The sequence below is a fragment of the Heterocephalus glaber genome, unplaced genomic scaffold (genome assembly GCF_053883595.1).
Source record: "Heterocephalus glaber isolate CG9 unplaced genomic scaffold, H.glaber_assembly_v1.0 deba00001472, whole genome shotgun sequence".
NCBI classification, from domain to species: Eukaryota; Metazoa; Chordata; class Mammalia; order Rodentia; family Bathyergidae; genus Heterocephalus; species Heterocephalus glaber.
Window position 1 is genome coordinate 34,329,824 of NW_028258315.1, and position 23,793 is coordinate 34,353,616.

General features: G+C 34.4%; 1 protein-coding gene across 15 annotated transcripts in view; it reads left to right on the top strand.

Moving 5' to 3' along the window:
* The window catches only part of Zmynd11 (zinc finger MYND-type containing 11), a 107,706-nt gene that overhangs the window by 14,512 nt on the left and 69,401 nt on the right, over positions 1 to 23,793 (top strand). Inside the window, exon 2 of one of the 15 annotated variants that reach the window (XM_087181256.1) lies at positions 22,760 to 22,918. The exons of 13 other annotated variants lie outside the window; for them this stretch is intronic. The gene's annotated coding sequence lies outside the window, so the exon portion shown is untranslated. Of the gene's footprint in view, positions 1 to 11,569; positions 22,919 to 23,793 lie in introns of those variants that run through there. One more of the 15 variants, XM_004854589.4, reaches the window with a different exon arrangement.

Here is a 23,793-nt window from a genome sequence, read left to right on the forward strand (position 1 = left end):
CAGAATACCCCTTTTTGTTTGTTTCTTTATTGCCAAACTGTCTTGCTTTTTTTTATATATAACCTTTTGGCTGTTTCTGTGTTTGCACCAAAGAACCCCTCTTTTACTACCTGGAATTAAATGTGAAGTGCCTCAGTGTTGTACCCTGTGCTTACTCTCTATTTCCCTTCAAAATCTCATCCCTGTTGATGATTTCAGATACCACCAACACGATGATTACTATATCAAAGATGTTTTGGCTGCAACATACAGAAAGCCTTGACTCAAACTGGCACTAGTCATTGAACACACTTAATATTTTATGTTACTGGACATCTGAAATAGGAGAGACTAATACAATCAGTTGGCAAAGAACCATTTTTATTTTGTTTCTTTCCACTACTCGTAACATCAGCTTTATTCTAAGGCCAGTCCCCTCAGGGTTGCAAGGTGACTAGTTAAGTTTTAGGCGTCACATCTAGACCTAGTGATATTCAGAGGAAGAAATCATTTTAAGGAGGTAGGGGACCAATCCCAAAAGTACCCCCAGCACACTTCTCCCTCCTTAAGTCACATGGCAGTTGCTGATTATTAGCAGAAAGGGACAGAGGGACTTTCACAGTTGGTACAGACTAAGCGTGTGAGCTTAATTGCTTTTGGGAGCCTATAATCATTTTCTCCTACCAGAAGTTCTTCAGCAACTTTTCAATGCCCTTAAAACTCAAATCCTTTGTAATGGCTTACGTATTCCAGTAGTCTTCCCCCTGTGCACTGTGTCAGTTTTATCTGAGGCTGCAGTCTTTATTGGTTCAACCTTGTTGTCTTAATGCCCTGTCCCAGAGGCCTCTAATTCAATATCACTTCTTCAGGGAAACCTGTATTGATCCCCCACACAAGGTAACAGAGCTTGATACCTCTTCTAACATCATTAGTTCTCCTAGCATCTATACTCAAAACAACAAAATGTATTATTTAATACAGATAAATGTTGACCAAATGATTAAATAGCCTAGGTATTCTATCATAGGATAATTAGGATTGATGGTATGGGATTATAAAATACCCTTCACTCGGTTAATTATAGTTAAAATTAGTGTTCCATATGCTTAGATAGCACTTAAATTCGTTAGGTTACTCTAATGTTTATAGAGTACTTTTCAAAGGTTAAAAATGATAGTATAGCGTAACTAAAATATTCAGTTAACTTACTATTTTCTACGTATGTTTATTAAATTTTGTGAACTAATTTTATACTTTGTTAAGTCTTACACTTTAAATAGACATATCACTTGGGAAAGAGGCAATTTCATTGTGGGAGAGGAGAAAGGCTTCAAGAGTCTAATAAAGTAAATTTTTTTTACTCTGCTTTTTCTTTTTAATGGGACTCTGTCCCTCAGTCTATAAGGTGGGCCACTATCTTCACAACTAGTGTAGGAGAAATATTTGAGAAATGTAGTCTAAAGTGAAGAAACTTGTTGGCTAGGATTCACCCCAGGCAGGCCTGACAGTGCTATGGATTTGAGCCAGTCCAGCACTGCTGGAAGTGTTAGATCACCCATCTCTTGGGCTGTCGTCATTTTTAATGCTGTTGAGATGGCTTTTTTTTTTTCAGAAAATAACTTGCCTTCATAAACCACAATGGGTGAATGAATATATATGCATATATATGTTATAAATGCACCTCGGTTCATGAACTTGATTCTTTCCATGATTCTGGTCGCAAACCAAGTTGGATGAGAACCGAATCAAATTCAATGGTTAGTTTCAATATTGGCCATATGGGAAAATTTGATTTGATTCTCATCCAGTTTGGTTTGCGACCAGAATCATGGAATCATGGAGAGAATTGAATTCGCTAACTGAGGCACCACTGTATGTGGGTATCTTAGTTTCCTGGAAACTTAATTTTTTTCTCTCCTTTTCTAAAACCTGTTTACTCTTTTACTTCCGAATCTTTCTCAACACAGTTAGCAGATATTATTAATCAATTAGAAATGTGAAATGAGACCTAAACTAGTTAACAACCCTTTTCAAAATTATAGGAAATATATTTTAACCAAGTTAAAACTCAGAGTACTTTAGAACATTGTCCTGCACTAACAGTAATATTTGGCAGTTTAGCTGTAGACAGTGTCATATTCATTGGCACACGTTGTCAATGTCTCTTATTGCCTCTATCCACTGTTGCTGACACTTCATCACATGTACAATCATAGTAAGATTTCAAATTGTATTGGTATATAATACATGGATACCTGATTTAAATAAATTTAAATAAAACACTGACATATTCTATTTCTAGGTTCCTAGAAGTCAGTGATTATGTCATCTTAGCCATTTTGTTAGTAAGTTAACATATTATTTAATATTGTTAGTAAATAATGTCATGAGCAGATTGCAGGATCACAGTGATCTACGATGATGGTAATTATCCAGAATTGGCTGTGTCTCACTAGATGTGTTACAGAAAGTTTCCATTTTCTTTATGTACCTCTTTTAAAGAGTTTCCAGACTGTTTATTTTATAATGTTAAAACTATGACTATTCAAAAACATTAAAAAGATTACATTGTATTATGATTATAATCGATTTTCATTGTTCAGTATAGTTATGCTCTGTAAAGTAACGACCAACATTTATTACAGGGATGCTGCTCAATATCCTTTAATGTACAGTATGGCCCCCAACCAAGAATCATCTGGCCTCAAGTAGCTCCAAGGTTGAGAAACCATGGTGTAGGGGAGGCAGCTCCTGTGCAACTCATTATGGCCAGGCTTTCATATGTGATGATCCTAGGATGATGCTAAGATTTATGTTTACTGTATATTCTGTTTTAGCAGACAAGAGACTTTCCAATATATGTTAGATTTCCAGGCATTATTTTAGGAAGTGTTTAATGCTTAAAGATATAACTTATTTAGAAATTTTATTTTATAGAACATCATATTTTTAGGATAAATCAGGCATTACCAGATGTTAGTGTTTTATTTACATGGGTAATGCAAGTTATTGCTGGAAAACCTCTGTTTGTGTGATTAATTTCTTAGCTTAAATATTGTATATATTTTGGTTTAAAACTTCTAAGTGAAAACAAAGCAAAATAATTACTTTTATGATCTTCCAATAATGTGAAGACCATAAGTTTAAAAGTGGACTAGTGGATTATATTCATTTGGGAGGTAACGTTTGTGGAGAATTTCTGATTCTTTGGTTTTCATAAATATCCAGCTCTTGATTCAGAATACTTAATAAAAGCAAAAAATAATTTAAGAGCCCAATTGAAAAAATATAAACAAAAATACCTTTCTCCTATGTACTATTTTGGATGATTTAGGCTCAGATCTTGCTAATTTCTGAAAGTTGGCATATATACCCCCACTCCTTTTATTTTGGTATTTTTGATGACAGCAGAGAGGGTTTTTAAAGTAGTCATTTATTTTTAAACTGAATTTTATAATTTACATTTATGCATTATTTTTATTATAAGCATAAGTTTTATGAATACTTGATATGTAGATCTTGGGAATTTGAAAGAAATTCTTTAGATTTAAAATATATGTCAGATAAAGCATTCTTAAGTAAATGCAAAAGAATTGGAATTCTGCCATACATATTATCAGATCATAGCACAATGAAACTAGAAAACAATGGCAAAAGAAAACATAGATATTATGCAAATGCATGGAAATTAAACAATACACTCTTAAGTAAACAATGGATTACAGAAGGAATCAAGAAAAGGAAACAGTTCCTAGAACTAAGCAATAATGATAGTACAACATAACAGAATTTATGGGACACAGTGAAAAAGGGAAGTTTCTAGCTGCGAATGTCCACGTCACAAAAACAAAGCAAGCCCAAATTAATAAGCAAATAATGCATCTCAAGGTCCTAGAAAAACAAGAACAATCCAAACCCAAAGCTAGTACAAGGGAAGAAATTATAAAATCAGAGCAGAAATTAATGAAATTGAGACCTCCACCCCCCAAAAAGCAAAGAATCAATGCATAGAAAATGTAGTTCCTTGAAAGAATAAACAAAATAGACAAATCCCTAGCCAATCTTACAAAAAAGGAACAAAAAGATCAAAATCATGCAGTTAGAAATGAAAAAAGTAAAATCACAATTAACACTGAAATTCATATTATGAACAACTTCACAAACCTGTATGCCAATAAATTGGAGGTTTCAGAGGAAATGGAGAGATTCCTAATATAAATTTACCAAAACTGAACCAAGAAGATATAAAAACCCCAAATGATGCAATAACAGGCAGTGAAGTAGAAGCAGTAATAAAAAGCCTACCAACTATAAAAAGCCCAGCTCTGGATGGATTCACTGCTGAATTCAACAGAAATTTCAGGGAAGATCTAACACCAATACTTCTTAAGCTCTTTAATGAAATTGAAAGGGAAGGAGTACTTCCAGAGTCATTCCTGGAGGCTAACATTAACCCTGATTCCAAAATCAGACAAAGATCTAACCAAAAATAGAACTATAGGCTAATCTCTAAATAAATATAAATGCAAAAATCTTCAACAAGATGCTGGCAAACAATGCAACAAATAATCATAAAGTTCATACATCATGACCAAGAAGGCTTCATGTCAGGAGGCAAGGATGGTTCAACATATGCAAATCAATAAATGTAATCCATAAACATAGGCAAGGACAGAAATCACATGATCATCTCAATACAGGCAGAAAAAGCCTTTGACACAATGTAACATTTGGGGCTGAGGGTGTAGCTCAGCTCGTAGAATGCTTGCCTAACATGCATGAGGCCCTGTGTTCAGTCCCTACCACCACCACAACAAAATCAACATCCATTCATGATGAAAACACCAAAGATAGGTATAGAAGGACCTTATCACAATCTGACAAATGCCATCTATGACAAACCTACTGCCAACATCATAGTAAATGAGGAAAAACTGAAAAATTTCCGTCTAAAATTAGGAACAAGATATCCACAGTCATCACTCCTGTTTAACATAGTAGTCATAATGTTAGCAAGAGCAGTTAGGCAAAAGAAAAAAAGTGATATATATATATATATATATATATATATATATATATATAGGAAAGGAAGAAGTCCAATCATTATTTGCAGATGACATAATCACAAACATAGAAGTCTGACTAAAATCCATCAAGAGACTGAATTAATAATCAAATCCAGCAATGTAGCAGAGTATAAAATCAGTAGCATCCTGTGCTTGCTTCAGCAGCACATAAACTGAAAATCAGTAGCATCCTGTATTATACCAGTAATGACCTCATTGAGAAAGAAATTAGGAAAAAAAAAACCCATTCACAATAGCACCGAGAAAAATTAAATACTTAGGAATTTAACTACAGAAGTGAAAGACCTCTACCATGAAAACTACAGTACTCTGAAAAGGGGAGATTGAAATGGACATCAGAAAATGGAAAGATAGCCTGTGTTCCTGGATAGCCAGAACCAATATAGTCAGAGGACTATACTTCCAAAACTGATACACAGATTTCATGCAATCTAATCAAAATACCAAGAGCAGGGCCGGGGATTTAGCTCAGGGGTTTTGCCGCCCACTGCGCAGGCGCAAGGACCCGAGTTCAATCCCCGGTACCAAAAAAAAAAAAAAAAAAAAAAAATACCAAGAGCAGGAGCCAGGGATTTATCTCAGTGGCACCATGGCTGCCTCATAAGTGCAAGGTCCTGAGTTCAATCCCTGGTATTAAAAAAAAATACCAAGAGCATTCTTCACGTATCTGGAGAAAATAGTCCCAAAATTCATATGGATTAGGAGAGACCCAGAATAGTAAAAACAATCTTGGGAAACAAGTGTAAAGTGGTAAGCATCACAGTCTTGGACCTGAAATTATATTATAAAGCTACAGTGACAAAAACTACTTGGTACCAGCACAAAAACAGACAAGGATCAGTGGACTAGAATAAAGGATGCAGAAACAATTCCAGGCACATTCAACCATTTGCTTTTTGACAAAAGGGCTAAAAACATACACAGAAGGAAAGATAGACTCTTTAATAAATGATTCTGGGAAAATATAATTTGTAGAAGAATGAATGTAGACCCGTATCTCTCACCATGTTCTAAACCAGAATAAAAATGCTAAATATTAAAGCAGAAACAATCTTGTCAGGTGTGGTGGCATATGCCTGCAGTCCCAGTACTTGGGAGGCTGAGGCAGGAGGATCACTACAAGTTCAAGACCAGCCCGAACTACTTAGCGTGCTGCTACCTGCCTCACAAGCACAAGGTCCCAAGTTCAATCCCCGGGTTAAAAAAAAAAAAAAATCTACTAGAAGATAAAAGATAAAATAGGTAAAACTCTTAAGTCGTAGGTATAGACAAAGACTTTCTGAACGGAATCCCAGTTGCACAGCAAATTAAAAAGCTTCTGCACAACAAAAGAAACAACCAGCAGAGTGAAGGAACAACCTACAGAATAGGAAAAAAATTTTACCAGCTATTTCTCAGAGGACTAATATAAAGTACTCATGGGGCTGGGGATTTAGCTCAGTGGTTCCGCCTCCTGCCTCGCAAGCACAAGGACCGGAGTTGGATTCCCGGTACCAAAAAACCCAAAAAAACAAAAAAATTAGACTCCCCAAAATAAGAGACTCAGTGGAAAAATGGACAAGTGAAATGAATAGCTTCTCAGAAGAAGTGCAAATGGCTAGTAAATAGATAAACAAATGTGAAACATTGCTGGCTATTAGAGGAGTGCAAATTAAAACAACACTGAGACGCCATGCCTGCCTCACAAGCTGAAGGTCCTGAGTTCAGTCCTCGGTACTGGACCAAGGAAACCCCCATAAAACAACACTTGAGATTCCGTCTTACCCTAGAAGTAATGCCCATCATCAAAAAATCAAATATTAACAAATAGTGGTGAGACTGCAGGGAAAAAGGAACCTTTTTTCTACATTGTTGATGGGAATCTAAGCTAGCGCAATCACTATGGAGACCAGTATGGAGATTTCTCAGGAAACTAAAACTAGAAATTTTATTTGACCGAGGTGTTTCGTTTCTAGTTGTCATCCCAGAAGAGTTAAAGATATCATTGTCAGGTAAAAGGGCCGAAGACCAAGACCAGACCAGGCCACAACAAGCCTTTATTAGGGGAATAGATCAGCCGGGCTGTCTCTGAACAAAGGAGAGACAAAAGCAATATGGCTGGGGCAGGGAGAGTCTTTTATAGAGACTGGGGTGGGGCTTGTAGGGGCTGAGGCGGGGTTGAGTGAGGTAGTGACTAGGGAATGGAGGAGCCGGTGATGTCACTAGGTGGTAGGAGGTGAGCGAGTATTAGGTTACTCTCTAGGTGGGAACAGGGGCATGCTGGGAAGAAGGGTTTGTCCTTTGGTGGGAGCAACCATCTTGGCATGATGTCACACAGGGGAGGGGCAAGGCACCATAGGAAGAGGGCAGCTACTATACATAATAGCTGCTGAGGTGGTGGGAGACCTATCAATCATATTACAGTGTTACATGCTTACCCATGTTAATAGTAGCACATTCATACTAGCTAAATCTTGGAAGCAGCCTATATATCCATCAACAGATTAACATAAAGAAATTTTCATGAATGGAGTACTACTCTGTCATAAAGAGAAACTTGAGTCATTTGTAGGAAAATGGATGTATTTCAAGACCATAATCTTAAGTGAAATAAATCAGGTATACAAGTTTAAATATCACATAGTTTCTCCTATATGAGAACTTAAAATATAAGTGAAAAGCAAAAAAATAAAGCTAGATAGTAGGGAGTAGGGAAGTAGTGCTTTCTCAAATGAGAAGATCAAGACGTGGAGGGAGTGGGAGGGAGAAGAGGGGAATAGGATAAAAGACAAGATGTGTTATGTACATGTATCAGCTCCCCACAACAAATGTAAATGTTATGTTCTGCAAACTGCTAATAAACATGATAAAATATTAAGTGTTTTAGCACAAACTATTCATATAATTCTCTCTTCTTTTTGAAAATTTCCATTGTAGCTGTTTTTAAAGTTAACAATAGTAACAACTAGAGTGTGGGGGAAAGTACCAGAGTTAAGTAAAAGGAGACATATTTAAAAATCAGTAATCATCATTTGAAAGTAGTTTGTTAGATTGATAATTTTAAATAGAAGCTACAAAAATAATCCCTTTCTGAATGCTCAGTTGAACAAAGTGACATGTAAATTGTCTCCATTGACTCTTTTCTATGGACCATTCAGTGGTTTTTAGTGTAATTACAAGGTATTGCAACCCTTACCATTACCCAGTCCAATAACATTTTCACCACCTCCCAAAGAAAAGCCTTAATCTAACATTAACCATTCCCCATTTCCTTCTTCCTCAGCCTCTGGCAAACACTAATCTACTTTCTGTCTCTCTGAATTTATTTTCCTATTCTGGACATTTCATATAAGTGAAATCATATAGTGTGTAGCCTTTTATGTCCAACTTCTTTTACTTGTTTTTAAGGGGTTTTTTTGTGTGTGCATGATTTTAAGTTTCATCCATTTTGTAGCATGTGCTAGTAGTATTTCATTACTTCACTCCTTTTTATGGCTGAATAATATTGCCCTGTATGAATAATATTCCAATAGATAGTCCAATACACATTTTGTTTATCCATTGATCAGTTGATGGCCGTTTCCACTTTGGAAATATACATTTTATCTGTTTTTATATGAGCATGTTGTAAATTCTGATGGGCAGTATTACTGGGACATATAACAACTCTAAATTTTCTTTCTGAGGAACTGCTGCACTGCTTTTTGAAAGCAATTACACCATTTTCCAATCCTACTAGGAACATATAATGATGGCATTTTTTTTTGTATCTTTGCCACTGTGTGTTATTGCCTTTTTTTAAAAAATTGTAACTGTCCTAGTGGTTCCCAAGTGGATCTCATAATTTTTATTTGCATTTCCCTAGTGACTGATGATACTGAGAGTCTTTTTATATGCTTATGGGTCCTCCGTGTATCTTTTTGGAAAAACGTTTAAATCCTTTGTGTTTTAGTTGGGTTATTTATCTTTTTATTATTGAGTTGCAAGAATACTTTATTCCAAGTAGTTTTTTTTTCTTCTGGTACCGGAGATCGAACTCAGGACCCTGTGCTTGCCAGACAGGCTGCAGAACCACTGAGCTAAATACCTGGCCCTTAGTTTTGTTTTTTAAAATATGTGATTTGTGAATTTTTGTACCATTCTGTCATTGTCTTTTAACTTTCTTGATTGTGTCTTTTGAGGCACAAAATGTTTTAGTTTTGACGAAGTCCACTTTATTTTTTCTCTGGTTGTGTTTTTTTTTGTTTTTTGTTTTTTGTTTTTTTACCAGGGATCGAACTGGGGACCTTGGGGTTGCGAGGCAGGCAATGGAACCACTGAGCTAAATCCCCAGCCCTCTCTGGTTTTTTGTTGTTGTTGTTGTTTTTCTCTGGTTGTGTTTTGATATGGCCCTTCCTTTGCTTTTTTACAGCTGGTTTGCACTCCACTGTACTGATGCCCAACATGTGCTGTATTTAACCAATTACTCATTTATTTACTATTTATTGTTACAGGTAGTAGTACAAAAATAACTTTGCTTATGCATTTTCCAGGGAGATTGCTGGGTCACAGTAAATGCATATGTAATTTCGTGGTTATTGCCACATTTTCTCCATAAAAGTTTTGACATTTTGTGTTCAAGCAGTATATTAGAATGCCTTTTTATCTAGAGCCCATATAACTAAGTACATTGCCAGAATTTTGCTAGTCTGATACATCAAAATCATATGTTAAATATACCTTAAGAATTCCTCTTCTTTAATTATGAGAGAAATTAAGTATTTTTCAATGAGTTTACAGGGCTTTTATATTACTTTTTCTGTTTTACTAATTGTTTTCTATTTGGATTTTGGCCTTTCATTGAAATTTTAGTGATTCTTTTCATATCAGGTATATTAGCTTTTAATTTATAAGTTATAAATATTTCTTATATAGGTACCCATTCAATTTGTCAGTTTTTTTTTTACCTTCTTTACAGTGTATTTTGGATGTACAAAATGTTTTAATATTGCATGTTTTAAAAAAATGTTTTTTTGCATTTGGTGATGGTTTTGGTAGTCAAATTTATTCATGTATTCTCAGGTGTTTCGTTTTTGGAATTTGAGTCATAGGGAAAAAAAGAAGTTTTTTTTTTTTACTCTCTGGCTTTGAAAGAATTTACCTACGCTTTCTTGTGTCCTTGATTTCAGTTTTCTGACTCTTGATTGTACAGTATTCCATTCATTGTTTGAGTTTTCTGGATATAGAATTATATCATCTAGAAGTAGAGGTAGTTTTACCTGTTTTTTCCAATTCTTGGTTTTCTGATTGTTTTCTCTTGTATAACACATCTAGTGCAGTATTAAATAAGATTATGTATGAAAAAGATTGTTAACTTTTTTCTTTATATTAGCCAAAAAGTCTAACATTTCCCCATGAGATAATCTGATAGCTTTGAAGCTATTAAGTATACATTAAAGCAGTATCCTTCATTTCTTATTTATTGTTTCTTATAGGAATGCAGGTTGAATTTTATCAAGTACTTTTTCAGTATCTACAGAGGTGATCCTCCTCTTCTGATAGTACTTATGTTAATGTGTTTCCCAAATTGAAACATCATTGCCTTCCTGGAATAAAGCATTTATTTTATTTTTAATGTGCTATTTGTTTTTGCCAAAAATTTATTTAAGATGTTTGAATGGAATTTAAAAGATTTGTTGTTTATTGTTGACAAGTTGGTATGTTTAGTGGTATAGGAGTGTGCAGTTTTTGCTACCTGGAGATATCTCCCTGGGTGTTCTCATCCTCTTGCTTTGACATAGACTAGAAGTTTTTCTGAGTCTGCTAGAAAGCTTGCATTTGGGAATTCCCTTTGCTTCCATCCTGTACTGAGTCCTGTTTGCTAAACAAGACAGGATCTCAGGTCTTCCTTTCTCTTGGTTTACTAATCTTAGTAGCTTCCTGAGAAAGAGTACATAGCACATAGAGTTTTGAAGGATGTCTATGACCAAAATATATCTTTAGTGAGACTTCATTAGTTGATCATTTGGATGTATTAGAAAGTTAAATTGAAAACAGTTTTTCATCAGAATTCAGAAAGTACTCACACATCATTCTCCAGCTTCCACAGTGTTACTGAGAAATCTGGTACTGTTTCATTTTAAGAGTTCTTCCCCTCCACAACCACTGGCTTGAAAACTTGGGAGGTTCTTCTTTTATCTCGTGTTTCAACCTTCTAACTTATGTGCTATGGCCAAAGCATCTATATTTGGGGCATTTGATGGGCCCATCTGTTCACAAATGCCTATTTCTCAGTGTGAAGTACTTTTCTTGAGTTACTTGTTGAATAATTTTCTCCTCCCCACTTTCTCTTTTTGAAACTCTTGCTGTTGAGAAATTTTATCATACTAAGTTTCTTTTGTCTCTTATTATGTATTTGTTTTTGTTTTACTTTGTGGGAGATTGCCTCAAGTTTATCTTCTAACCTTTTAACTGAATTTGTTTCGTATTTTAAATTTTCCTAAATATTCTTTTTGTAGCATCCTGTTTATGATTTGTGGATGCAATTCTGTTTCTTACTCAGTGATATTATGTATATTTTGACAATCTTTACTGTTATTGCATTTTTTTTTCATGACACAGGTCTTATGTTCTTCAGACTGGCCTTGAACCCACTAGGTCACCCATGCTGGCCTTCAGCTTGTGGTGATCCTCCTGCCTCAGTCTCCTGAGTGCTGCGATCATAGGCCTGCACTATGACTCCTGCAGCTTGTTCCTGTTTTTTCTGATTTGAGTCCCCATTCCCTTATTGTTTGCATTATGTGATCCCTTTCTCTCTTATTGAGGAGGTATTTTTAAATGTCTCGTGATCCTTGGCTGTCTGTTCATATTTAGGAGTGAGACACTAAAAAGTTAATTGGAAATCCTGTGTTTAGTCTTTAGTAAAGGGATATCAGGTGACCATATGGCTTCTTCTTGTAGGTTTTCAAATGTCAGCATCTAAACATCTGACAGTCCTTTCTTTGGAACCATTTAGTTTTCCAGAAAGGCATTGTTTGTATTGTTTCATCTTGCCTGAGCCTGAGATCAGGCATCTGGAATTTGGTGGTAGAAAGCATCTATGTTACATAGCTTTTTACTTAATCCCTGGGTGCCACTTCTAACCCACCACCATTTTAAAATCCCAACTGGTTACTGTCAGCTTTAGATCCTGCATGGTCTGATCTCAGGATACTCTTTTTCCTTTTTTCATTCTAGTCCTCCTCATTCACTGGATCCAGCCACTGTTCTTTCTATATCTCACTCATGCTGAGTTATTTCCCAGTTACGGCCTTTGTTTATGCTTTCCCCTTTGTGTGGCTCTTTTTTGTCATTCAAATATACCTCATAGAGCATACAGCATCTCTGATACAAAATTCAGATGTCGAAACTGCTCCAAAATTTGAAACTTTTTGAGTGCCAGTGTGACACAGAAGTGTAAAATTAATTCCATGTCTGAGTTCATGTGATGCATTGCAGTCCAAACATAGACAAACTAGTATTTAAAATTACCTTCAGGCTATGTGTATAAGTTGTAAATGAAAGATAAATGAATTTTATATTCAGATTTGTCTCATCCCCAAGATATCTCCTAATATGAGTACAGATATTTCAAAATCGAAATCTTCTGATCTCAAGCATTTAGGATAAGGGATACTCAACCTCAAGTTATCTCTTTAACTCTTTATACTAGACAGGATTGTTTAGTTTTTGCTGTGATTTTAAATAATCTTAAAATCTCAGTAGTTTAAAACAATGATTCTTGCTTATATTACATGTCCATCATAGATGAACTAGGAACTCTGCTGTGTTTTATCCTCATTCTGGGATGTACATGGACAGAGCAGCCACCATCTGGAGTATTGCCATTATCTATGGTGTAAAGAAAAAGAAAATATAGCAGATCATAGTCTGATTCTTAAGTCTTTTAATGTAGAAGTGGCTGAAATCACTTATGCAGATTCCATTCACTGAATCCAGTATTATGATCATACCTAATTTCAGTGCAGTGCGAAACACAATCCTACCAGTGCATGAGACAACTAGAAATATTTGGCAAATGTCACTAATGATTACCATAGCAACTTTGATCACCGAGTCTAAAGTAGCCTTCCCATGTTTCCACAGCCAGTTGATTTTTGACAAGGATGCCAAAGTCTATTCAGTCTAGAAAAAAATAGTCTTATTAATGGAAGGGGCTGAGATACTTGATTTCCACATATAAAAAAAAGAATCTGATTTTATACTTTACACTGTGTACAAAATCAGCACAAAATGGGTCAGTGACTTAAGCATGTGAACCAGCATGCTAAAACTGTTAGAAGAAAAAAATAGAAATTAATCTTCATGGCTTTTGATTTTGTAGTGGCTTCTTAGGTCTGACACCCAAAGCATAAGTGATTAAAGAACAGACATGAAAGCTGGATATATGTTACAATGTGGATGAAACTTGAAGACATTTTGCTGAGTGAAATAAGCCATTTATCATTTATAATGATAAATATTATATGATTCTACTCATGAAATAGCTTCAAAAGGCAAACTCAGAGATGAAAAATAGATTTGAGGATACTAGGGGATGGGAGGAGGGAAAGATGAAGAATTATTGCTTGTGAGTTATGGAATTTACTTGGTAATGAAAAAATTTTGTAAATAGATAATGGTGGTTATAAAATAATGAATATAATTAATGTCACTGATTTGTATACTCAGAAATGGTTAAGTTGGCAAACCTTGTTACATATATTTCAACACAACTTTTAAAAAAATCAATGTTTTATACCAAAAACCATTGAGTTATACACTTCAAATTTGTGAATTTCATGGTATATGATTTATATCTTAATATATTTGTTTTAAAAAATAATAGGTTAACAGTTTTTCTGCCAATCAGATTGTTTTATAAACTGTTCTTCCAAATTCAAAGTCTGGAAATGTCCATTTGCTTTATTTGAATAAATTTTGTCCCCTCTAAAACTCATGTTTGAGCTTCATCATTATTATGAGGTATATGAAGAGGATAGAAGTAATCTGACTGCATTCTTTAGGGGTGGTGTCTTTGGGAGGTAATTAGGATCAGAGAAGGTCACGAAGGACTTTATACTTGTACTGACTTTATATGAAGAGGGAGAAAAACCACACATGCATGTGTGCTCTCCCACTCTCTCTCACCTTGTGATAGATGCCTTGTTCTGCCTACGGACTCTCCTGCCAAAAAGGGCATCACAAGATGCAGGCCTTCCACCTTGGACCAGGACTCTGAGCCAAAATAAACTTCATTTCCTTATAACTTACCTAGTCTGTGGTATTGTGTTTTTAGCAATATAAAACAGACTAAAACACTAGTACTACAGATAAAAAAAAGTAAGTAAAGGTTTTGATATGATGTATTTTGTTGTCAGGAACCTTAATCAATATGTTGCATAATGTTATTTTCTGTTTTAAATATAATGTGCTTAAAAGAAAACAGCAGAAAGTATACTTTATGTACTCTGTTCAGTTAGTTCTTCACATTCTGTGCTTGTCACATATGGAAAGAATTCGAATTGTCTTGGAGCTTTTAGTGGAGTGGTTATTGACATTTATTTACTTAAGATCTGGTAGTCAGCCATTTATTATTATGGACTAGTTTTATTCCTCCCTCCTTAATTTTTAAAATTGTGGAAAAATAAAATTTACAATTGTAAGCATTTTTAAATGTACAGTTCAGTGTAAATATATTTGTGGTATTGTGCAACCATTACCACCATTAATCTTTATAATAACTATATTTCATAAAACTGAAGCAATAATTTTCTATTCCTTCTCAGCCCCTGGTAACTACCAACTCATTTTTTTAACGTCTCAGGATCAGTTGGGGAAGAATATTTAATCAGTAATGGGTGTTTATTCATATCTACTTTATAGTAAAGGTTATTAGTGACAGAAAGGAGGTTTAAAATATAGCATAGTTTAAAAAACTGATAATATCTTGGATGCAATGGTACACTGCTGTAATCCCAGCTACCTGAGAGGCTGAGGCAGGAGGATTCCAAGTTCAAGTCTGGCCTGAGCAACTTAGCAAGATCCAGTTTCAAAATAAAAATTTCTTAAAGGGCTGGAAATGTAGCTTAGTGGTAGAGTGCTTGCCTAGCAAGCATGTGGATGTGGATTCAATGCCCGGTACAACAAAGCAAATAAAAGACCAAAAAAAGAGAAAAAGATAGTTTTGGGAAGATAATACATATGGAATAACTATGTAGGAATCAATGATAACCTGGAATTATATAGTTCTTATATATGTAGCATGTGTGTATTGTGAGACACTAACAAAAGTCCAAACAGCCAAACTGATGCTAGTTGCATTCATAAGAACTTAATATCTGATTAGGAATGTATCACATTTTCCTGGTAAAAGAACTATCTTTCAGTAAATCATGCTGGTTCTTTGGGAAATGTATCCTATCTCATTTAATGTATTAAAAAGGAAATTCCGTTGTTTCCAGTTGGCTTGTAAATTATTGCAGTGTCCTAAAATACAAGTAAAACTGTGAACAAACCTCAGATGTGTCAGAGAAGTGAGGCTAAGGGCAAAATGCTGCACCAGACCCCAAAAAGACAGATAGGCAGATACAGAGAATCAGTGTACTAGCAAAAACCCACAAAAAGGAAACTGTGAAAATCAGAGCTGAGGTGGAGAAACCTGAACTGTAAATGATGAATTATTGGAAGCTAACTGTGAACAACTATTACAGTTAAAAACTTCAAGGGGAGCCAGTTATGGGGGAGCCCCCACACATTTCTGAATTTTACCTTCAGAAGCTTGACCAGGATCCCATAGTGAACATCAGAGAAAAATCCTTTGTGTTTTTAGAAAGGGGAAAGGAACAAGACTCGACCTGAAAAGGAACTGTTCTAGACTCTCTCATATTAGAAGCTTGACCTACCTGGGGGAAGGGAAATACCCAGCTTCCAACCCCTTCTAGGTATCTTGTCCCACATAATGGAGGAAAAAAACTATGAAGTACTGGTGAAGTTCACAGGTCAGTGGCACAAGCTTACCAAAAGACTGCTATCTAATCATTTAGCTAAAAGCACTCCCTTCCCCACATTTTAATACTGCATTATTAAACACCTCTACTGTGGTTCTTTTACACAGTATATCATGTCCTCCTTTGAACAAAAAGAAAATTATAAGGGATACTAAAAGGCACAGGTACATTTTGAAGAGGCTAAACAAGCGTGAAAACTAGACTCAGATATGACAGGAATGTTGGAATAACTAGAACGTGCATTATTTAAAACTAAAATGTTAGGCTTTAATGTAAAAAGTAGACAACACACAGTAATAGATTGGTGATATAAGCATAGAAATGAAAATTCTAAGAATGTATCAAGAAATGGTACAGCTAAAAAGTAATACAACAAAGGAATGCCTTTGAAGCACTCATAAATAGAATAGACATCTGAGGAAAGACTTGCTGAGCTTGAGGACATCACAGTTAGAAACTTCCAAACTAAAAAAGCCAAGAGAAAAAATGCTGGAGGGAAAACACTCAGAACAGAATGTTCATAAGCAATGGGACAACTCTAAAAGGTATAACTTACGTATAATGGGGATGCCAGAAGAAAAAGATAAAGGAACAGTAGCAGTATATGAAGGAGTAATGCCTGAAAAACTTCACCGAACACAGGCAACACCAAGTTGGATAAATGCCAAAAAAAAATGACACCGAGGTATATCATACTCATATCACATTCAAATGTCAGATAATTAGAGATGAAAAAATCTTGAAAGAAGGCAGAAGAAAAATACCTTAGTATAGAGTATGATATAAGGTTTATTATAAAATATAAGTTACTTATATTCCAGTAATAAGCATAACTTCCAACACAAATGAAATACCATTTCCATTAACATCCCAAGAATGAAATACTTAATTAAGTAGAAATCTAACAATATGTATGAGATTTTTATGAGAAAGACTACAAAACTCGAGTTTGAGCTCAGAAAAGAACTAAATGATGAGATAGCCCATGTTCATGGATAGGAAGATTGAGTATTATCAAGATAGCACTTCATCCTACTTTGATCTACAGATTTAGTTCCGTCTCAGTCAAAAATTTGAGAAAATTGTTGCACAAATATCAACAAACAGATTCTAATGTTGAAATAGACAATTCTATATAGGAATAGTCAACATAATGAAGAATGAAGTCAGATTGACAATACTCAGCTTCAAGATTTATTATAAAGCTATTGAAATACAAAATTGCATTGGCAAATTAACAGACAGATGAATCAGTGTAACAGAATAAGAGAGCCCAGAAATAGACCCACATCTAGTCATTGTCTTTGACTAAAATTTCAAGGCTATACAGTGGCCCTGAAATAGTCTTTTCAAGAAATGCTGGAACAACTGGACAACTGATTTTAAAAAGTGAACTTAGGCTCAGAATTGACAACCTTTATGAAAACTAATTGAAAGTGGATCATTTAATAAATGCAAAATGGAAAACTATTAAACTCCAGAAATAATAGAAAAACTACATGATCTTAACTCTGGTGGTAACTTTTTAAATACAACACCAAAGGCACAATCCATGAAAAAAAAAATTGATAAACTGGACTTTATTAAAGTTTCACACTTTTACAAGGTCTAGAGAATCAGAAGACAAACCATACACTGGAGAAAAATTTTGCAAAAGATCTATTTGATAAAGGACTTTAAACCAAAATATACAAGGAACATTTAAAACTCAACAATGAGAATATAATCAACTTGATTTAAAAAATGGACAGAATACTTGGATGGACACTTTGAAAAATATATAAAGATGACAAATACATGAAAGTTGAAAATCAAAACGTCAATGAAATATCACTACACATCTATTGGCAAAATCCAAATTACAACACTAAATGGTTACAAGGATGTGGAGGAATGGGTACTTTCATTTATTGCTGGTTCCAATGCATAATGGTACAAATACTTTGAAAGACAGTTTGACAGTTTCTTATAAAACTAAACATACTCTCATTATACATTCCAGTGGTCATGCTTTTTGGTATTCACCCAAAGAATTGAAAACTTACATGCACACAAAAAGCTGCATATAGATTTTTTTATAGCAGTTTTATTCATAGTTGCTAAAACTTGATTGCAGCCAAGGTGACCTTCAGTAGGTTAGTGGAGTATTATTTAGCACTTAAAAAAAAGAGATACCAGTTTATTAAAATAGGTCGAGAGCTGGGGATTTAGCTCAATGGCACTGGCGCCTGCCTTGAAAGTGCAAGGTCCTGAGTTTGATCCCTAGTACAAAAAAAAAAAAATGGAGAAAGTTAAATGCATATTACTAGGAAATCAACCCAAAAAGGTATAAACTGTGACATTCTAGAAAAGGTAGAACTATAAGGAAACAGTAAAAAGATCAGTTATTGCCAGAAATTAAAATTGAGAGAAGAATGAATAGGTGAGCAAACATGATATTTAAGGCAGTGAAACTTTACCATATGGCATTACAGTTGTGCAGACTTGTCATTATATGTCAAAACTCAGAGTGTACAACAAGAGTGAACCTTAAAACTGTGGACTTGGAGTCACAATGACACATCACTGTAGGTTCATTGATTGTAACAAAGTTTACCATGCTAGTGGGACATGTTATTAGTGGCAAAGGTTGTGCCTATGTGGGGACAGGAAGAATATGGGAACTCTGTTGTTTCTGTTTAATCTTGCTATGAAAATAAAACTGCTTTAAGAATAAAATACAATAATTTAAAAAAGTAGGGCTGAGGATTTAGCTCAGTGGTTTTGCCGCCTGCTGTACAAGTGCAAGGACCCGAGTTCAATTGCTGGTACCAAAAAAATTAAAATAAAAAAAAAAATAAAAAAGTAATTCCAGATGGATTAAGAAGTCATTGTTGAAAAGTAAGTTATTAAAAAGCTGGAGGAGAATACAATTGATTACTTTTCTAAGTTAAAGTCATTGTCAAAAGGTTGCATGATTTTAACTATATGACATTTTGGAAAGGCAGAGTACTCATAAGCAGAAAAGCAAGTATAAAGGAATATATATATCTTGAGGTCTGTATCATTTTGTCTAGTGTTTATTAAAAGGCAAGGAGACATATTTTGCGAACAGCCTTAATACAGTAGACCCTTGACTTACAAACTCGACCAGTTCCCAAGGGCTGGTGGTAACTCAGGTTGGTTTTAAGTCAATACAGCTGAGATCTGGATGTTTTATCTGGGTACACACTATAGATAACAAGAGTCAGATGAATCTTCCATTAGCCTAATTAACCCAAGTTGTTCGTATGTCAGGCCAGTCATAACGTGAGGGTCCACTGTATGTAAAAATACATAAATGGGGGGCCGGGGATTTAGCTCAGTGGTTCTGGTGCCTGCCTTGCAAGCACAAAGTCCCGAGTTCGATCCCCAGTACCAAAAAAAAAAAAAAAAAACATAAATGGGAAAACAGTATGAATATACAGTTGAAATAATTTAAAATGCTAGTACATTTTTGAGGAAAGTTTTCATATTTATCTGTTGCAATAAGATTTTAAAATTGTATGTAATATTTGTACACTTATTTTATACAATGTAATATTTAAAAAACAAAAATCTGAACTCACCACCAGAAGTTTAAAAATCAGAACGTATTTGATGCACTGTGTTCTAAAATTGTTTCCCTATTCTCTGAACTCTTCTGCTGTTCTCCCCGCTGTTGCATTACTTATTCCCTTGCATTAGAACAGGTTTTACGCATATGAACTTATCACCAATCAGTGCACTCCGTAATTTTGCATATTTAAAAATTTTTCCCAACTTGGTTTATTTTGTTCCTCTATTTTCTGTTTGTGTAGAAACAGTTTTATAGACTGAGAAGACTGCTGTTAATCTAGTTTTGTAGGGAGAGAGAATGTCATTGTCACCTTGGGACTTATTAAAGTTTCTTGGAGACTTTTACTAATTTTTAAACTACAGACCTCTTGAGAATCACTTTCCAAGGAGCCACTTTTATTGAAAGGAAGCTCTTATATTTGTCAGATGTTTTGGAGCAGAAAAAAGGTTGAGGATTGCATTCATAATTTTTACATGTCTTCTGATCTTTTAGATGTTTTAGTCTTTGATGAAATACAAACAGGCTCACTGTAGGGATTTGCTATTTACATAATATAGCTGGAAAAATTGAGTTTAATAATTTCATATTGAAAGTGTGTGTTCAAAACTTTTAGGCACCTTGAAATCATTACGTGTAAACATAAGTGAGACATTTGTATATGTGCTGCTGAAGCGAGCACAACATGAGACATTTGTAAAGAGATGTATAAGGAAATTATAACTAGCATACAAAAGACAATTAAGTTTGATTTAGTTTGATTCTAGGAAAAAGTTCTTTAGGGGAGATTGTATTTGAGTAAGTTCTAAGGGCAGGGGAACTTTTAAGTAATTAACAAAGAGGTAGGATAGAATATTTCAGGGAAGAGATAATTGCCAAAGGGATATAGAAGCCAGGGGAATATTTAGGAATTTTGTGTAATGAAGTTTACAAATATACATTCAGCTAAGAATAGACTGAATAGGGCCAGGGATTTATGCTCAGTAGTGCCACTGTCTGCCTCGCAAGCACAAGGTCCTGAGTTCGATCCCCAGTACCAAAAAAAAGAAACTAGACTGAATAGTTTGGCCATTGATTTACAATCAGTGAGGTTTGCAAATAATCCACTGTGTATCTAAGAAACTCATTTCCTAAGACATTTTACAATAAATACCCAAATTGTTTTTTCTTGTATCTAGCCACACATCATTAATCATGAATTTTTTATCTGTTTCATCTGTTGCTATACCCACAGGGTATGGAAGAGTACCTGGTATATAACAAGCATGCATGAAATTTGCATGAATGACTGCATTTACATTTCCTAAGAATTTGTGTTTTAAAGAAATCTTGTCTTAATTTGTCAAGTTGTGTTTGGTACTTTTTGTACGATGCCACAAACTTCATTGTATTCACTTTTCTTGGCTTTCATTTTGCATAGCCTGACATGTTCCATTGGAACCTGGTGTACCTTTAATACAGGTGTAGCTGCTCTCTGACTTGGTTCAGGTAGAGCTCAGAAATCTTTTATTTTAATGTTCATGAGTGTAGCACCGCTGTATCCTTTAGTTTTGATTTTTTTATTAGTATATGTTTGCAGTACATAATGTTTGCATTCCTTGTCTGGAGTTGATACACACACATAACACATCTTAATTTATTTTTCATCCCCTTTCTTTCCCTTCCCTCTCATCTCCCTCCATCTTTTGATTCCCTTCTCATTTGAGAAAGATCTATTTTCCTACTTACTATTATATATCCTTAATTTTGCTTTTTATTTATAATTGTTTCTCATATAAGAGAAACCATATGACATTTAAGCTTGTGTGTCTTAATTTATTTCACCTAGCAAGGTCTCAAGGTGCATCCATTTGTCTACAAGTGACTCAAATTTATCTTTCTTTATGGCACAGTAGTACTCCATTGTGTGTTGATTTTAATAATTTCTTGGAATATGTGACATAACTTTTAGGGTTTCTGCTACTTAGTCCCCATATAGTCTTGTGATTGTTACAGTATGTTAAATATTTACGCTTACTATTTTAGTATTTTAAAATTTTAGTTTTACTGTTATTTTCTATAGTTCTGAATAAATTTTTCTTTTATTTTGAAAATTTATAGTACATTCTTTCATGCATTTTGAAAGAATGAGCTGTAAGTTAATATGCTATGACTTCACACATACAAGAAATTTACACTAATATAATTCCATTTACTTTCCTGACCCCTCTTTTGTGCTATGGTTGTCTTACATATTTTACTTTAGTATATGTTATAAACTTAATTATGTCTATCAATTATTTTTATTTTTGCTTTAAATAATTAACTTTTAAAGAAATTTTAAAAAGAAGTTAAGATTTTATATTTTCCCACATATTTGCCATTTTGCAGAGTTTTTATTTCTGCTCAACTTTTACCTAAATAGAAGTAGTATATTCCTTGTCTGAATTCTTATAGCACGTTCTGGACCATCTATATGTCATATGTAACCTTACATTTAGTAGTTCCATGTATATGTCAAATTTCCCCTGCCAGTTTTATGCTATTTTCTGGCAAGGATCACCATTTATACATTTTAACATACTTCATTATATCTAGGACAGTGCCTTCCACAAAATGGCTACAATATATTTTTTAAGTATATAGGGATGGACTGGGGATTTAGCTCAGTGGTTCCAGCACCTGCCTTGCAAGCTCAAGGTCCCGAGTTCTATCCCTGGTACCAAAAAAAAAAAAAAAAGTGTATAGGGATGAATTAATTTTTTAAAAAGTCTGGACAATGCAAAATTTTGTTTGTGCAGTCTGATAAGGCTAAGTTATATTATTACAGTTCACCATTAGATGTTACTTTCTATTTCATATTCTTACCAAGAAAGTCCTTAGGCTTATCAAATTCTGAAAATTGGCACTCCTATAGAAGCACACTTAAACTGAGAGTTTTCAGTATGTTTTAAAGTGGTTACTCTTTAAAACAGAAGCATTCAGGTTTGTCAGAGAAAGAGCATTGTGTGGGCTATGGAAAGAAATGTAGAGGAAGGGAGAAAGGAGATTATTCATATGACTCTCTTGACCAATCATATAACTTAGTAAGGTGGTAAGAATGAGTTTCCCTCTCTTGTTCTCTTCTCTCAAAGGACAGGAAAGGTCAGGTCAAGGAGATTTCATCAGTCCCAGGTTTACCTGTGCTTAAGCGCCTAGAGTTTAAACCCAGCATCATAACCTGTATGATTTAAAGATTAGATGTTTCAGTGGACACCAAATGCTGGGATTCATCATGAAAGGCGAAGTCCAAGGTAAAGATTTAAGAGGCCCATAACATTCTGGACAGACAGATTCTTCCAGGCTGAGTTAAAAGAGGCCTCCTTTTGTAATACTTTCATCCATCAGACCTCCAGGCTGTAATCCAGACTGCTTCCCCAAGCCTTGTTAGGGAACAGCTGGAAAATTTTCTGGAGTTGTAATGACTGTTTTCTTTATTCACCCAGAATATTAAGATTTAAATAAAACAGCAATGTTGATTCCTAATAATGTAACAAATATCCCTGAAATGAACATTAATCCAATAACTTGACCTTTCCTGATAATTTGTAGTCTTCTAGTATACTAACCCTAGCCTGTCATATCTCACCCCAAAAGTAGCTGTTTTGTATTTTCTCATGGTTTCATTTGTTAATGTTTTCTTATGTGTATAAATTGGAGTTTTTAAAGTTATTATAATAAACTAAAATACCAAATAGGACATTTAAATTCTACTTTATATTGGCTAAATCTTACATAGCATAATATCTAAAATAATATCTAAATAGTATAATATCTAAAAATGAAATTTTGTCTTGTAACATTTCTCTGCATTATAGTAAAACTTAAATATATATTTACATAGTATTTATATGTAGTATATATTTAAATATATTGGCATAAGGTAGACACTTGCCCTCCTTAGGAAGACACTTTTTATGATTTGCATTTTACAGTCTCATTCTGAATGAAGTGATGAAGTAAATGAAAATCTTTATGTGTAAGAATATGATGATGTGGCTGCTAGAAAATAAGTTGTCAGTGCTGCATCCTGCATTAGTGTAATTAGTAGTCAAGAGGTTCTGGAAATGTTGCTGACTTGTACTGATGATAATAATGCAATTTGTAATCTGTGTTTTCGCCTTCTGTT